Here is a 17,886-nt window from a genome sequence, read left to right as displayed (position 1 = left end):
CGGGGGCGGGGAGGGGCAGGACAGCAGGAGGGACGGGAACGTTAACAGGCAAGGCTCACTCTGCTAATGGACAGCTCTTCCTCCCCAATCAGGTGGACACTCACTGACCTGTCACAAGGTTGCCCCACAGAGCTTTGGGGTCCATGTCTGAATGGATTGCTGTAGCCTTCTCATCTCTCCCTTCGCCCAGTTCCCTGCATCCTAAGACTCGAAGCCAGCACAGGACCTGGAAAGATTACATGTAAGTTTTAATTAAGGTTTCTTTTCTCAGACAAAAACAGTGGTAAAAATTTTCTGAGGTGATCATGAATGACTTTTCTTTTAACAAAAGCATCTTGAGAATTAGAATTGAGGAAGGGAGCTGGGGTTAGATTCTGCATATTGGTGGTGCCCTAATTTATGGTTCTTAAACTTGAGCTTGCATCAGAATCATCTGGAGGGCTTGTTACAGTACAGCTTGCTGGGCCTTGTGACCAGAATTTCTGATTCAGTAGGTCTACGGCGGGCTGGGAATTTGCTTTTCTAACAAGTGTCCAGGCGATGTTGAGAAAGGTCTGGGGACCCCACTTTGAGAATCACTGCTTTAGCTCATGTGACTGAAAGGAGGGATGTTAAAGGTAGAAAAGTGCATTAAATATTCAGTACTAAATGTCACTCATTTAAGATATTTAGTGTTCCACTTAACACATTGATTCATCTCTCAGAAAAGAGAATTTTGAGGTCTTCTCATCACCGTGGCATTTGAAGTCCAGCCAAGTCGATGTCCTAATTCTGACCATTTTACTCCAGAGTCGCTAATACCAGTCATTCATTGCCCTTGGTTTTCAACAGGGCTGACTAACAGTGTTGTTATTAGGCTAAAATGACAATGACTGTCCTTTTGTAAGTTTGTTTGCTGTACTTTTTGATACTCTCCAAAGGGAAACATTTGTTTTCCTGGGGTGGGAAATATATTGCTTCTTTTCAAAGGGAATCGTCCCCCCTCATACACTTAAAAGTGATTTGATTTTACAAAACACGTGTGAGAAGGGAGGCACCGCTAAAAAAAAAAAAAAAAAAAGACCAAGTCAGCTAGTTCAGGTCTGCGTGGGGTTATGAGTTCTCAGGACTGACAAGTTTTGAGGATCAGCATGGTATTGTTTCAGCTTTGGAACAAGCCAGTCACCTCTCTGCTGAGGACAAGAATAATTGATTCCATGTTAATAGAAAAAAGTAGAAGAGCTTGGCTTAACAAATACACCCTTGGGTATATGTGAGCATTTATGTAAATGTACATATGTGTGTGTGGATATATATGCATTTCCTACATTTCTAAACTTGCATTGTAGAAATTTTAAACATTTTTTTTCTTTTGTTTCATTAAGTCAATGTGAGTGTAAAAATAACATGAGTGATGCTGTCCAGGAAATGTTTGAGAAACTTCTGGGCATTTTAAATCTGTGGGTAAGCACTGTGATTTATGGCATGTTCCTTGGGAATGGTAAATGTTATCATTCAAAGGATCACTTACAGTGCTTTTATTATAATTCTCTGGAATTGAGAATAATCACTGTTAATAAAACAATTCCCAAGCAGCTATATAATGAAGGAGCCATATCTGTTGCCTAAACATTAGCAGAGCCCCAAATCCTGGAGATAGATTTCAGTGCATATGTTTAAAATAAAAACCACAAAATCAGAAAAATAAGACCAAAAAAAGTGATTGGTGATGAAAGAGTTCCATCAGGAATTAATTCAAAGCTATCTTCAGGGGGCTGTCCAGTGGATAACAGGGCTGATATTAGGGCTGACGAGGTCGTGAAGGACGTGATTATCTATTATCACTCTACCCTCACAAACTAAGGCATCCCTGTCGAGCACTGATTAGTTACCCTGCACAGCATTCTTGGAAAAGAAGATTTTCAGTTTATAAAGCGTCTTCACCATGAAGGGGAAGAAGTGGGTTGGATCAGGTGCGTGTTAATCCCTCTCCTGCTTTGGCATCTGTGAGTGTCCACATTTACACATCAGGTGTCCCTGTAGGACGACCTTTATGTCACTTTCATATCCACAGGCCAGGGAAGGAAGAATGCTCCTGTGATGCCTCAGGTAATCGGGGCTTCAAGCTCCCTCAGGACCTGGCTCACCTGCCGGGACCTGGCTCACCTGCCGGGACCTGGCTCACCTGCCTGGGTCACTCCTGTATCCTCAGGTGAAGCACTCGAGTCACCTACTGCTTAGAGCAACTCTGTGCAGCTCCGTGCGTGTGTGGGGACCATGGTACATGGGAACCATCTGTGCTTTCCCCTCACTAACCTAGAACTGTGCTAACACAAAGTTTATTAATAAAAAAATAACTGAATACCAAATAGCATGACAATTCCTCAAAAAGTTAAACCTAGAATTAGAACATGTCCAAACACTCCACTTCTGGGTATATACCGAAAAGAAGTGAAAGCAGGGACTTGAAGATATTCGCACACCCATGTTTATAGCAGAACTATTCACAATGGCCAATAGGTGGAAGAAACCCATGTGCTTATCAACCGATGAGTAGATTAAAAAAAAAACCACGTGGTACACGTATACTATGGGATATTGTTGAGCCGTAAGAAGATGAAATTCTGACACATACTAAACATGGATGAACCATGAGGAATGAGCCGGACACAAAAGGGCAAATACAGTCTGACCCCCACTGATATGAGGTGCCTAGAATAGTCAGATCCATAGTCTAGAAGTAGAATGATGGTTGCCCGGGGCTAGGAAGAGAGGAGAATGGGAAGTGAGTGTTTGATGGGGACAGAGTTTCACTTTGGGAAGACGAAAAAGCTCTGGAGATGGGTGGTGGGGATGGTTGCACAACGATGTGAATGTGCTTAGTACCATTGAACTGTGCTTTCAAAAATTGCTAAAATGGTAAATGTTATGTTATGTGTATTGTAACACAATAAAAAGAAACTGAATACCCGAGATCACTTTCCTTCCGAGAATGCTGTGCAGAATAGCTCGTGCTATTAACAGGGATGTTACAGTTTGTGAGGCTGGAGTAAGAATGGGTGACCCTGTCCCTCACACCTCCCGCAGCCTCATACTCTCCCTGGCCTGCTTTTGGGCCAGGGGGAGGGGTCTGCAGAATGTTCTACTTCAGTCTTGGGAATGGGTTTCCTATCAGGGCAAGGTCACATTTTTCAGAAACTACCAGGGGAAATGCCACCAACAACTGTAATCTACCAAAACGCCCTTTACACGTATAGGAAAGCGGCTTCACTGGGACGGAGGGACAGGCACCCACCTGTGCTCCTGCAGTGGGGCTGCTCCAGTTCATCGGCATCGAGTGCTCACGAAAAGCCCAGGTACAGGGCCCCGCAGGCACGTGTGCACAGCGGTGGCACCGACGGGTCTTGATCAGTGTGCACAGCTGTAAGGAGCCGTGTGCACAGCGGTGGCACCGACGGGTCTTGATCAGTGCAGGTGGACATGGAGGCAGGAACCCGATGGAAGCCTAATAGAAAATGAAAACTCTGAAAGAAAACGAATAGCACATAGTTCCCCTCCACCAGGGCTGGCCTCAAATTATTATAACACTCCAAATGCGGTATAATGTATCCCCCATCACCAAATCTCCGCAGTATTATGTATTACTGTATCCACAAATCACAGAAGAATTTAGTGAGTGACCTGCAGTCCTGTGAGGAATATGCCGTATTGGACCTATTAAGGCAGCCCATTCGGGCCTCACATTTTTGGGATTTTGCTTCTTATTCTATGTTTCCAGAAAGCCGGCCTCGGAGAGTGATCATGGGACTTAGTGCCCTGTTTTCTCTCCAGGTTTCCTTTACTACTTTCAAGCACTGCCCCTGGGCCTGACCAGGGGTTGTAATTTCTGAAAAGCAGTGCATCAGCGTTCATAGTTTCAAAGAGCTCAGAAACCTGTGTTAAACTATCTCACTTTCTCTAATCTTCACATCTATGGATGTGAGTATACATTATATACATATACATTCATGTGTATATATGTATGTGTATTTGGCTTAAGGAAAAGGTATAACCAAAAAAGAGATAACATAAGGTCATCAAAGTTAAAGTACAATATATACAAATTAGTCCCCTCATCCCCACCCCAGACTTTCCAAACCTGCTTAGAAATAAACTCTCTATGCTCTTCACTTGGGTGATGGAGACAGGGCAAGGCAACAAAGGTTTTGAAGTCAGTTGCCATAGGGAGCTGCTAAGATACCAAAAAAAACTGAAACTAAAGGTTTTTATAGAAAGAAAAAAAAATCCAGGCCAGCAAGTCTGAGAGAGAGAAAAGTAAGTGCTTATTTCTCCTTGATATCCACGTGGAGCTACCAGCACCCTACATTTAAGTTGAAACCACATGGATATAGTATCTAATCAAAATTAATTCAGGCCTTGCCTGGCCAGAGTGGCTCAGTTGGTTGAGCATCATCTTGTGCACCAAAAGATTGCTGGTTCAATTCCTAGTCAGGGCACATGCCTGGGTTGTGTGTTCAGTGTCCCAATGGGCCATGTGCAGAATGTAACCAATTGATGTTTTTCTCTCACACGTCAATGTTTCTCTCTCTCTCTCTCTCTCCTTCTCTCTCTCTCTCCTCTCTCTCTCTCTCCCTCTCTCCCTCTCTCTCCCTCTCTCTCTCTCCCTCCCTCCCTCCCTTCTAAGCATATCCTTGGGTGAGCATTTTTTGAAAATTTAATTCAGCCCCAGGACTTTGGCTGGACACACTGACACATGTTTCTCCTAGAGAAGACCAACAAACCAACAGTCACCCAGACGGGATGACATGAGGTAGAGAATACCAACAAAGACAGACCCTGGGGGCTCTCCTTACAGCTCTCTTGTGTTTCCCAGCAATCAGTTGTGCCTGGTCCAGACACTGAATTCATGTTTAGTAATGGCTTAGCTACCTGGAACCCAACTAACCAGAACCCTAAATTAACTGCCCTTTCTACTTCCCCACCCCCGCAACACCCCCTCCCACACACCCCACCCTACCTTGCACATCCCACTTCCCTTTTTCAGAGATAAAGGTTCATAAAACAAGATAGCTCTAGTTTCGTAAAGGTGAAGAATAACTGTACCTTGGAAGGTAGTTGTAGCCGATGACCCTGACCTGCTGAATCAATGGAATGGTTAAAAGTTTCATAACTAAGAAAAGAAACTGCTTTGGAAAGATCTTCAACAGAAAGCATTTTCCCGCTGTCTATTAACCAGAAAATTGAAACAAACGAACAAAACCTTATCCGCAAATAGATCTAGTTTACTGAGGCTTTCTTGCACCTATTTTCATGCCTTAATAATAATCTAAAAATGTTGACTTAGGATGGGAAAATATACCATTCATTTTTATTCTTCTTGAGAAACTGTGCAAGTTTGGCTTTTACTACCTTTCCAGTGCCAGAGTTTAAATTTTGGAAATCTTTTAAAGTTATTCTATTTATTATGTTTGGAGGCCCTCAAAAAAGTTGTGATATTAAGAGTGATGTATAATGCCATGAATATTTATGTTTAGCTCCTGTAGTCATTGGAGAACCACTGGCATAGTTTTGAAATCAATTCTGTTAAAATGCATGATATGATTATTTGTAACATGTTGTTTCACAATTATGTTCTGCTCAAGGCATCACCAAAATTAATTTTCATTATCTGCACACACACTAATTGTACAAATAGGAATGATGTAGGATGTGGCAATATACATTAATATATAAAGCAAAAATTTCACATGATATTCCCTGTGAGTCTCCAAATAAACTCAGCCACGCATATGTAAAGCTGCTTACCAAGCGCTCTCAGTCGTAGCACAAATAGTTTATCAACTTATTCTAACTTCCAGGCTGTTGTTTTTTAGAAATTATTTATGTGCTCTTTTTTTGGATACACTTGTCACTAGTGAAGTAACACCTCGCTCTGAGCTGTGATTTAACCCAGGGAACGGTACCACACTCTTCTGAGGAATCCCCCGTGACACTGATGGTTGTGAGGCCCTGGTGCCCGGATCTGCGCTGCAGCTGGACAGTGCACGGACCTCGGGTCGCAATGAGGGAGAGGGTTTCTGCTCTTCTCTCAAACAATATTTGCAGAGCTCTGCAGTGTGGCGGGATTTTAGAGTTCTCAGAATGCTTGACTAGGAGATATAATCTATTGTGTCTAGCAGATTTTTGCTGTATTTCATGTTTGATTTGTCACCAGGCAGATTATTAAACTGAATCCCCCTTGAATGTTCTTACTTACTAGAAAGAGCAGAATCAGAGAATGATTAATTATTTCCTTATATTAAAACAGCAATACCTTTATTTCCCTGATTGTAAAAGCAATGTCTGTTGTGCATAGTTTATAAAATAATAGAATAGAATAAAGAAGAAAATACATTACCGGTGTTCCAACTGCCCAGATACAAGCTACATGTTAACTCATTCTTTTGTGTATTTTTGCAGACTTTTTTTTCAATTACTCAACTTAATTCCAAATTTACAAGCAGTACAGTAAGTCCTCACTTAACGTCATCTGTGACTTTAAGCAAAACTACTAAGACACCAGTTTTACTATAGGCTGATTCATATGTTATAACAAAAGGATGTTAGTGGAGCTTAGGAATGATGACGTGAGACATTTTCTAGGGCAATAACCTTCTAGTTGCTTATTTTTCTCCCTTCAAATTACATTAATCAATTCATGTCAGAACAGATACCTGTGTGCATTCACCAGTGTGTTGATCAAGTGGAAATTGCTGTTAACTGGTTCTTTTCATTTCTACATTCTATCAATAAAAATGATTATTGCGTAGTCCTGTAACGTCCTGGTGGGCCTCTGGAATCATAAAAGAAGATCCAATTATGTACAAGATGGTTTTAGTGTTAGATCAACGGATGGTGTTCCAGTTCTTTAAAAATTAATAATCAGTATACTCTAAGGCAATTTGGCAGAAATGGAAACAGTTGATTAGCCAGATAGATTCCCCCATTTCCCATCCATAATCCAAACAATATGGACTCTAATAAAATTCTAATTTTATATCTGATGGTAACAAAATGTGATTCAAATATAACCCTGCATGTGCCACAAACCAGAGAGGTTTCCTTCAGTTGTGCATCCTTTATCCCCCTTTAAAGGAGCGTCTCCTCAGATCCCGGGTGTGCCTTGGGTTGCGCTGCCATCTCTGTGCTTTCCTTTGGAGAGCGCTAGGACTCTGGATCAGGATGAATCCTAACACTGAGCCGAGGTCCGGAAGGGCTTTGAGCACTGGGAGAAGACCCAGACAAAGTATATAAAGCAAGCAGCCACTAAAGGAGATTTTGTTTTCAAAAATGATCTGAATTTGGCATGGGGTGTGACTAGATCTTATCATTCTCTCTTCCAGACGGAGGTTCTTTGAAAGCAGGTTCTTCTAGGTTCCTCTCGTGCATCCCTTCACATCTTTTGTGTCCTTGTATATAACAGGGACTCAGTTCATATTTCTGTGTCTCTTGAGTGATGAATGAATATGTTCAATTCAGATAACTGCATTTTGCCTCTTCTGCAGCCGACAAAGGGTGTTTTGATAAATGCCCGTGATTGCGTTGAATGCCCAGGTGTAGGGAAGTGGTGTACAGTGCTTTGATCCTGTGTAGAAGGAGATGCGAATGTGGATAATGAGACTTTGGTTCTTTGTCTTTGGTTTCGATTTGACCTTCTTGCTTCACTGAGTCACAGTGTTCTCCCTTTGGCAGTAGGCACGTCACTGAAGTCTGAGACTGTCCCTCGGACTGTTTCTGACACTGTAGCTGAATTTCCCATCACCTTAACAGCCTGTATTGGTCATAAAATGTCAAGAACACGCTAAAAGTCAGTTGGTTTGTAGTTGACATTGAAATTAACTTTCTCTAACCTAAACCAGTGAAAACTAAAATGCTCCTCACCACATAAAAGTTTTGCTTTCGCTGTGTTCAAACCCCTCCCACCTTGTCATAGCACAGTCATTCAGAGTCTAGTTTGGGGGCGGTGTGGTTGTATCTCCGTGGTGTATGACCCACTTTTTCGTACCACTTAATTACCCGTGTCTTTACAACACTCGTCAGAAGTCCTGACGACAGTGGACTATAACCCGAAACAGGTTTCTGCTGCGTCTGATCAGCGCTGCTCTAGAACCCCGCGCTATCGGAAGAAGGAGTCAGCTCTGCAGGGCGTGCATTAACTACCAGAGGATGACAGAACACTTCCTGTAGTTTCTGGATAATGAGCAAGCACACAGGTAAAGATGCCTTTCTCAGAGTTGACTCCTTCTGTGCCTTCATTATTGTGTTGAACTGACTTTTACATATTCATCGCTGCCTGCAAGTGTGTTCTGTTGTGCTTTGCAGAGGGCTCAGAGGAGCAAGCATTTAAATTGGTACCCTGGGACCTTAATAACTTAACTTTTCATTAAAAGTCTAAGGAGATAATAATGGAAAATACCCTTATCTCTTCCTCTCTATGGCCCTAAAAAACTTCTTGTTCGTCGTTTTTTTTTTTTTTTTTTTTCTTATTTGCTGTCAAAGTGCTTGTCTGTCAATATCAGCTTCTTTCTTGGCAGCGATGGCCATGCGGGTGATGCTGGATGAGCAGCAGGGGGCGGGTGGGACTGGACGGAGCAGAGAGAAGTGCACAGGTGCGAGGGATATGATGGCACGGGATGCTGTGCCCTAGTGAGCAATGTGCTGCAGCGAACTAAGAGCAGATTTAAGACAGGGATACTGATCTCATGTTGGCAAAATCACCCGATTCTGTTTCAGGAATGTTTGCTTCTGATAATCACGTTTGTGCATTTGAAGAACTCCTCAAACACTGTCATTGTTTCCAAACAAAATGTTGTAGGTATTGTCTTCCTGAATTTACAGACACGTTTTGGGGTGCACGTCTTCACTGAAAGTTGGCTGGCATGTGGCTTGTGGCAGGGTGGTGCCCGTGCCGGGCGGATCACACTTGCCTGTGCGCTGAGTGACACACCAGCACGGAGTGTTTGAAAATGCCCATACATAAGTCAATGTTGTTTTCCCTGAAAGTCCTGAGGCAGAAAAAGAATGAAAGTACAAACACTAACTGGAAAAAATGTCACACATTTTAGCCACTTTGCATCCCTTGTTAGTTCAAACCCTGGCTTGGGTTTTTTTACATTTGTGAACTGGTGCGGTAGGTGGAGCAGTGTGGGTGGCCCAGAAAAAGTAGCGGTTAGAATAAGATTTTCCATTTATTGCCCTTTGTGCATGGCTAAAAATAAGATTCATACAAATCAGAATATGTAGTGCAAGCACAATCACTCTGTTAATTCTGATGACTGGCTTGCCCACATCTTTGCATCTGTCTGATAAGTGGTGCATTGGGAAATAAATGTGTCTGTCTAAGTAGCAAAAGGCATCCAGGGTTTTGCGCTGTTTGTCTACATGTGATAGTTTATCAGCATTTTCCCCTTCTGAAGGAAGAAAGACACAACTCATACATAAACAAATTGTGCCGGTGGAAGTTTGGGGGAAAATAGGTGATAGAATCCTTGAATCTTTTTGTAAGAAGTAATTGCCTTGTTTGAAATGCTGTTTGACAGCCTCCATCTTCTGGGCTCATTGTTAGAAAGTCGCCTCTAGTAGACTCAGAACAGCAAGGGAAGGATTTCGTGGTGATGTTGCCGAGAGATTGGAAAACTCTTTTGCTTATGTAGGAATGGGGTGGTGGGGAAGGGTGGGGGGGGGGTGGTCAAGGATGAACGCAGGTCTGCCCTGGAGGACCCTCCATGGACACAGATGCAGAGGGGCAGTTAACCAAGTAAAAACTCCCCTTGATCTGATTGCTGAGTCTACTGCAACCACAGTAAAAGCATGTCAGTTTGTGGCTAAAAGAAACACCAAAGAGAGGTGGTGTCCGCATTCACAGGGAAATTTTCACCTTCGTGATCCTAGTGAGGGTGCTGTCCCCATGCCACTGGCTGAATGGCTCTGGCATTTCCAGAGAAGGAGAAGGTCTGCAAGTGCACTGAGCCTTTCAGTTGAATGTAATTTTGTGAAAGAAGATGAGTCCAGAGGACAGTCATTCCAGAAACCTCTGGAAACTGAAGACTGCAAATCCCACTTCTCTTTGGTGTCTCCATCTGGGGCAGGCAGTGAGGCATGGTGGTTACCGAGAGACAAGAGCTTTGGGAGAAAGGACTCAGGATCAAATCTTAGCTTAGCTATCTGTTGGCCTTGATCTATTTTATTTAACCGCTTCTAGACCTAGATGTCCTCATTTGAACATGGGGAAAGGGATATAGTCCCTACCTCATAGGATGCTTGTGAGGATCAAATAACATATATGAAGCACAAAGCCAGCGCTCAGAAAAATGATGGTGGTTTTATTCTTATTTCTACCGTTGCATCACAAGAACATGTTGGGGGATTTTAGGGCAGTTGGGGGTTCCATTCCCCTCTATGCTTGGAGTACAAATTTTGGAATTAAATGGACACAAGATCAGCCTCTCATTCATTGTTTCTGGGTCAGAAGGTTAAAGGTCATTTACAGAGTAGTTGGGTTTTTCATACATTACTAATGCTATCTATCTGGAGGGTCATTGTTTAATTTTGTCATTAAATTATACCATGTAAACATCTCTTTTCTTTTTTGTGTTAACCCTCACCCAAGGATATTTTTTCCATTGATTTTTAGAAAGTGGAAGGGAGGGGCAGAGACAGAGAGAGAGAAACATACCAGAATCGAACCCAGGACCCTTCAGTTCACAGACTGACACTCTATCCACTGAGCAAAATCAGCTAGGGCAACCTCTCTTTTCTTTTAAGATTTGTACTGTGTTGAACATATTCGGTTATTTTTACTTTCTCACATGTTTTTTATTTAAACACTAGAGGCCTGGTGCACAAAATTCATGCACTGGGGGAGGGAGTTGCCCCTCAGCCCAGCCTGTGCTCTCTTGCAGTCTGGGAGCCTTCGGGGGATGTGGGAGTAGGCCTAAGTGGCAGTCAGACATGGCGCGGAGGTGGGATAGGTTCCCACCACCGCTACTGCGCTTGCCAGCTGTGAGCCTGGCTTCTGGGGGAGTGCACTGACCACCAGGGGGCAGCTCCTGAGTTGAGCGTCTGTCCCCTGATGGTCAGTGCGCATCATAGTGACTGGTCGTTCCTCCTTTTGGTCTATTTGCCTACTAGCCTTTTATTACATAGGATGGGTATTTCAGTTCTAACATCTGTGCATGTTAATTGTGGTGTCCGCTGATGTACATTATGAAAGAGAAAGCACGAATGTTGTAATCAGGTGAGGTCTTAAACATTTCAGGTGGGCGTGGGTAGAACTTCAGGGGCCTTTAGCTTCCATGGTGGTACCATTCCCTCCAGAAAGCATTGCATCTGCTACCATTCTGGTTACAGATCAACCCAGGTGCTGGCCAGCAGAAAACAATTACTGCTTCTTTTACTTCATATTATTTTTGCAAAGTATTTTATGTTTAATGTAATGTATACCTGCTCTTTTAGAAGTCTTTTTCTGCCCACCAAAACTTTACGTTAAAAAGCAAATAGAAAAAATCTAAAACATAGTTGATAATATTAAATATATGAATTGCTTTTTTTATAAAATAAAAAAGGCAAATATGTTGTATGTTTCATAATAAGGTCACAGTTGCTAGCATCCCTTAACTTTTTCGGTTAACCTTTAGAATTAGATGCTAAGAGCTCAGATCAGACTCTTCAACCTCCTCCATGACCTTCCTGGGATGCAGTTCCTTCATTTATCAAATTAAAAAAGAAATCATGACTACACCTTGACTTCCCTCACCTGGGATCTGGCGAGAAGTGATAAATGAGACCAATAAGCCAAGGAATTAAAACGCAGTACAGATATGAAACAGTGATGGCTTGGCTTTGTCAACTGATATATTTTGCTAGCTTTTTTCAAAATTTCTCTCCATGTTTTTTTTTTTTTTTCCTTTTCATAGTCTGTTCTGCCATCCCAATCACAGATACAACTTCCGATTTGTAATTTATATATTAACACCATCATCAGATTTCCTGGGTTTTTAATGTTAGAACCCCTCAGTCTGGGTGGGGACAGTTCTCAGGTCAGCTCCGCCGGAGAGCTGTCTTTTATTAGAACAGCCCTTTCAGTGCACCCAGACAAGCCCGCTTTCTGCATTTGTTCTGTTGAGTACAATGGAAGAGCAAATCATTCTAGGTGACTAACCAGGTTCCCAGCATTGCCCGTGCAGCTTCCATCCCCTCCGTGAACACATGCACTCGCTGCCCATTCATTGCTTTTGCCTGCCTTCCTGCCCTCTGCTTCAGGCTGGAGTTTCTGTAGAAATCATAGGTAAAAAGAAGGTGAAAAATCAGGCTCTGGCTGTGATTCCCTCCCACATCTTCCTAAGGACTGACGGAGATTCAGAAATGCATCCCATTGATATATACCGTGTGCCTCTTCCTGCAGTTTTAGCCTATCCTTCATGTGCAATTGGGAGGTACCGCCAGACCAGCCTCATTATTCCTTTGGTTGAATAATGTAAAGCATTTGCAATGGAGATTTACTCTAATGATGTAAGTGCATGTCCGCCTTGCTGGCTTAATGCACTCAGTCATGGAATGCTTTAGAGTTTATTGCTAATGGATGGATCCCCAGGAAAATCGAAATTTTCAAATAAGATTGACATTTGGAGTGAGAAATATAAATGTAATGAGAACATTTCAGCCCAGGTTTGTAATTAGGGCTGAATGGAGTAAATGTGTACACGTGCACCACAGAAGGGCACCGCGGAAGGTGGGATTGCGCGCTCTGCTGTGAATGAGGGATGAAGGCCGATGTATCAGTGTCAGGCCACGACAATGTGGAGTATAAATGATACTGTCACCAAGTGCTGCACGGGGTACCCAGGGAATTCCACTCCAGTAAATTACATTACTTAGGCAGACCTGAAGGCATTGTGTCGGAATGCGGGCAGGGAAGAGAAGGCTGTCAGCACCACGCAGAAGATATTACAGTACAACTGGCTGCAGGGCTGGTAGTCCCTGGTTTCCTGTCTGCCTGGCTGTTTTTGTATTCTCCTTGGTTAATTAGTTTTCAGAAGTTACCAATGTGTACGTGTGAAAGCACACTGTGTCTGCTTGGGGTATAGGTTACAACCGGCTATAAGGGAATAAATGTAAGTTGACTTGTGTAAACTGGTTAGTGTTGGATTCTCTCTCTCTCTCTCGTTATTTGTAGCTGGGTGACATTAGATGTTCACTATGAGCTTGCCCTGCGTTTCTTTTTGTCAGGATCCAACATACATCATTCCCTCTATAACGTCGTTTCTTTTCGAACCCTGCCTTAATAAGGACATATGTGTCTTTAGTCCTCCCTAACCCTGGTTTCCTCTCATCACCTCCCATCCCCCCTGAGGGAAACAAGTTGTGCCAGTGCATAACATTGCATTTTGTGATAGAACTCAAAGTTAAGAACAGCCGATACCTAGAGAGCAATTTGTGGAGAAAAACTATTTGTTTTCACTTCTATTTTCTTTCATCCCTGCAGGGAAGCCAGGCCACCCTTTTTGGTTGATTTGTCATGCCATCTCTGAGGTGGCACTAGGGAAAGAACCAGAGCATCGATTGTACCGCTGCCTTCTAGGTCACTGAGGGCGTGCTAGTCACCGTTGTCCAGTGTGACTTCCAAAGGTAGTTCTTGAAAAAGCCAATACCCAGCACTCTGGAATTAGTCCTGCTCACTTCTCAGCTGGAAAATAAGTGTCCCCTCCTGAATGAATAGAGGTTTGAAACAGCATCCATGCTGACTTTCTTAAATGTGTGTTACACTCTGTCCTTAGTGAAACAAACCTGATCAGCATCTCTGATGATCTGTCATCAGAGAGAGCACGCGGTTTTCGACAGTAAAGGTCCCTTATGGCAGCTTTGGAACAACCTTTCTGAAATAGGTCACAGATAGATAGCAGTGAGAGTAATATCTTGGATTTGACTTTCATTCTTTTCAAAATAATACTCTATTCATTTCAGGGTATCACAATTTAGTCTTTATTTTGTAGCCAAAGTTACAGCCTTATTTTATTCACCCAAGCATGAAACATAAAGCCAAGATACTTAGAAAACTAGTTTTGGGGGAGAATAGGAAAAACCTTAGTTAGAGGTAAGATAGTTGATATTTCTGTTTTATGTAAGATACCATCACCTCTTTTATTTTCTCTCTTTACCTTCTTCCATCCAGTCCCCTATCCCTCCCTCCCCTCTGAGATCTGCCAGTCTAGTGCATGTCTCCATGCCTCTGGTTCTATTTTGTTCATTAGATTCCTCATATAAGGGAGATCATATGGTACCATCACCTTTAAAATGTTGCTTGTTGTTGATTCTAGGACAGGGGTCCTCAAACTTTTTAAACAGGGTGCCAGTTCACTGTCCCTCAGACCGTTGGAGGGCCGGACTATAGTTTAAAAAAAAACTATGAACAAATTCCTATGCACACTGCACATATCTTATTTTGAAGTAAAAAAAAACAAAATGGCAAAAACACCCGCATGTGGCCCGCGGGCCGTAGTTTGAGGACGCCTGTTCTAGGATAATAACTAGGGGCAAGGTGCATGATATGAAATGTCTTCGTGCCATGTGCCATCCTCAACATAGAAAGACTATGCTTATAGACTTTGCTTTATTTAGTAGAGTAATGCCAAACGTCTGGGGCTCGTAGCTGTATGGGAAATGAGTGTCTCTCCCTAAATAAACTCACTAGAATTTTTCCCTTTTTAAATTATGTTCATTTTTATGGTAGTATGTACCTTATATATTATATTTTCTTTGTATCCTTGACATCGATTGGGAAATCACATGTGTTTTGTCATTTACCACAGTAGTACACATGTGACACATCCCTTTGTCCTGGCCTGTCAATGCAGCATGCTGACAGACTATGACTTGGTGAACTGAATCCTGACGGAAGGAATTTAACAGCATATAAAACAGAAATGGTTTGGATGTTCCTCCATTCTGTAGAGGGTCCTTTGTTCCCACCTAACCCCCATATCTGACTATATTCTCTTCTTGTTCTTACGTTAAAATTGGAAAGGGAGAAAGGGGGACTCCTTAGGAGAAGTAGGCCTTTGGAGAATTGTGAGTGCTCATTCAGAAGCTATTCTTAGTTCTGACGAATATAATGAACTTGAGCTTTGAGTCCTGTGCAATCTCTCATTAATGACCCCACCGTCAGCACCACCTCTCTACCTGATTATGTTTTCCCCGAAGACACTGTATTTGTCCCTTAATATTCTGAATGGGAGCACCTTCCAAATAAAACACATCTTGGAAGGAATTGGGTCCTGTTGCCCAGCAGCCCTGCCTCTTTGCAAAAACCATCCCCCCTGGATGATTACTGATTGTCCTATTAAGTGCTTCTGTTTTTCGTTACCTTAAAGTCTGCTGTAAGAAGAAACTTTTCCATAGGCCTTGATTGACTTGTCAAAAATCAACCCATTCACATTAGCACTTCACTTACATTATCATTATGGTGTTTCCAACTGACAACTGCTGCCACACACTGCCACGTTGGAGTTCCCAGTGCTGCAGAGAAAGAGAGACTTTTGTTCTGACTTGATGGGGGGAAAATGCAAACAACAACACCAGCTCTACCACCAGAGAGCCCATAAAGCCGTGTTCAAATGAACAATAAGGTCATTTGTTCGCATATGACATAAGGATATAAGAATTTAAACAATAAGACCTCTTGTGAAATGTGGCAAAATACGCACCACAAACTTGAAGTTCTCTGTCTCAGAGAAAGCAGTTTTCACATGGGCTTCAAAAAACCCATTAACGTATAAACCACCCTTAAAAAAAAAAAAGAAAAGGAAAGAAAATCACTTGTCTTGCTATAACATTAAAGCAATTTCTGTTCTATGGAAAGCCAAAATGCATTCACTTATATAAGTACATGCACTATAATTTTTTTAACAGTACTCTATTAAGAAATGCTGTGCCTCTTCCCTCCTTCACCTGAAATGGGAAGCTCATATTTTATCAAGACCCTTCTTCCTTTGAATAATATTTACTTCTTCAAAAATTCTTCCAATTACTTGGATTCAAGATGAAGTTTTTAAAGCATGTTAATCATGCTCTAAATCCTCTGGCATTGGTGGAGCATAAGGAGGGAATAATCCTGCTTTGAAGGGAAATATTAATTGAATTTTCTACTTGTATTTGAACCCTATCCTTTTTCGAGTTGTGCCTTTAAGAAAGGCTTGATATATTTGCAAACCCCAGCAGGACTATGGCAGAAAAAAGCAGAGATTTTCTTGTCAGCTTAGGTCAGGATCTCTAACAACGCCCCTAAATTGTTCCTATTTTGATGACTCAGATGTTTAAAATGTGACCTTCCAGGAGAAGTAGGGTGGGAAAGACCACGATTTAACTGACCAAAGGTGCCTCATGGAGCTAACTTTGTATTCAACTCTAAAGACTTTTAAGTATTTGCAGATGGTTATATATACAGCATTCTTGCAGAATCCTCCTAATGGAAGAAATGTTTTATCTCTATCTCTGTTGACAGAAAAGATTGCCTACTGATAATTGCTTTGCTTAAGTGTCTGATAATATGCCAGGAATGAGAGCATTCTGTGTTAGGTCATCTTTAATTATGCATGTACCACCTGTCAGTTCTAAATCAGAACCAGATTAGATCCTTCAGGAGTCAGTTGTGGGGGGAAGGGGGTGTGGAGGGAAGCTGAGGTGATCTCTTTTAGAAACAACAAAAATAGCTAGTAGTAAACATGGCTTATAACCTGCAGCTTTTTAAAGGAGCCTCATCTTCATTGTTCCTGAGCTGGAATAAACGACTGGTACATCTGAAAACTGAAATGTTGCCCAGGCTACCTCAAGTGAAGATAAATTACTGCAGAGAGGATGGTAGTCCCATCTGTTGCATTTCCTTTTTGTTCCTTCTCATCGTTGTCAATGAGCCAGGGAAAAGCTCAGAAACATTTTTTATAAGCTATGCGAGGACAGGAAATATGTTAACGATGTTAGATTTCATACATTTCAGGGATTTTTTCAGTAGTTGGTTGGCTTTTTTTAGAAGGACAAATGTGGGTTGGAAATCATGCTTGTTACCCTCTGTCAGCTTTTGGTAGTTTTATTCTCACTTTTCAGGGTTGTTTGGGACTTTCTGGTGGGATGTTTAGGGTTCTTTACTGAAGGTTCTTGTTCTCTATTCTATCCTTTGATAGCATGGGTTTGTGCAACAAGGTGTTTCTCTTTGTTCACCTGTCAGAGGTTTAAGGGAAGGTGTGGGTTATTACACACTTTTCACAGAGGAGCGAGTTGATTGGCCGAGAGGCTGAAGGCAGAGAAGGGACAAGTAGGAGGAAATAGCATGTGGGTGAGTTGCCACGTGGTAAGTCTCGTGGACTCCCTTGTGAAGGTGAGAGCCTGTCTGCTCTGCAGCCTGAGAACACTGCCTCAATCAGTGCTTGTAAGTAATAACTGTAGAAACAAGAATTTGACTAGAGCCACTGGAGAGAAAAACAGATAAGCTGATCAAGGGACAAAGACCTCCCACCCCTTGCAGTTCTGCCCGAGCACCTGGTCCAGCCCTTGGTTCTGAAGGACCCCGGGCTGCCTTCTGATACCTGAGGCGCCATTTGCCTTTCTACCCTCGTCAAACAGTCCACTGAGGTAGAGGTACCATCTCTGAAAAGAAGAGCAGGATCAAAGTACTTATGGCTAAAACATTGCCAGTGCTTTGTCTATTTAACGCTCACTTAATACTTGACATATGCAGGTGTTCTATAAATAGCTTCAAACTTCATGCAATGGATAATTCTTAAAACAGGAGAACATAGTATATCTCAGGCCTTACAGCAAAGAACATCAGAGAGGGAAGCAAAGCTAGAGAAAATCTGAAGAAAGGAATTGAAAAGA

The 17,886-nt window shown here is 42.3% G+C and overlaps 1 protein-coding gene across 2 annotated transcripts in view; it reads left to right on the top strand.

Annotated features, from left to right (window-relative positions):
• BACH2 (BTB domain and CNC homolog 2) overlaps positions 1–17,886 on the top strand; it is a 335,928-nt gene that overhangs the window by 192,171 nt on the left and 125,871 nt on the right. Inside the window, exon 3 of one of the 2 annotated variants that reach the window (XR_008557208.1) lies at positions 93–255. The exons of the other annotated variant lie outside the window; for it this stretch is intronic. The gene's annotated coding sequence lies outside the window, so the exon portion shown is untranslated. Of the gene's footprint in view, positions 1–92; positions 256–17,886 lie in introns of those variants that run through there. 2 annotated transcript variants of the gene reach the window in all.

The sequence above is a fragment of the Eptesicus fuscus genome, chromosome 10, assembly GCF_027574615.1.
Source record: "Eptesicus fuscus isolate TK198812 chromosome 10, DD_ASM_mEF_20220401, whole genome shotgun sequence".
In the NCBI taxonomy this organism is placed as follows: domain Eukaryota; kingdom Metazoa; phylum Chordata; class Mammalia; order Chiroptera; family Vespertilionidae; genus Eptesicus; species Eptesicus fuscus.
This window is presented reverse-complemented; position numbering and strand designations above follow the sequence as displayed.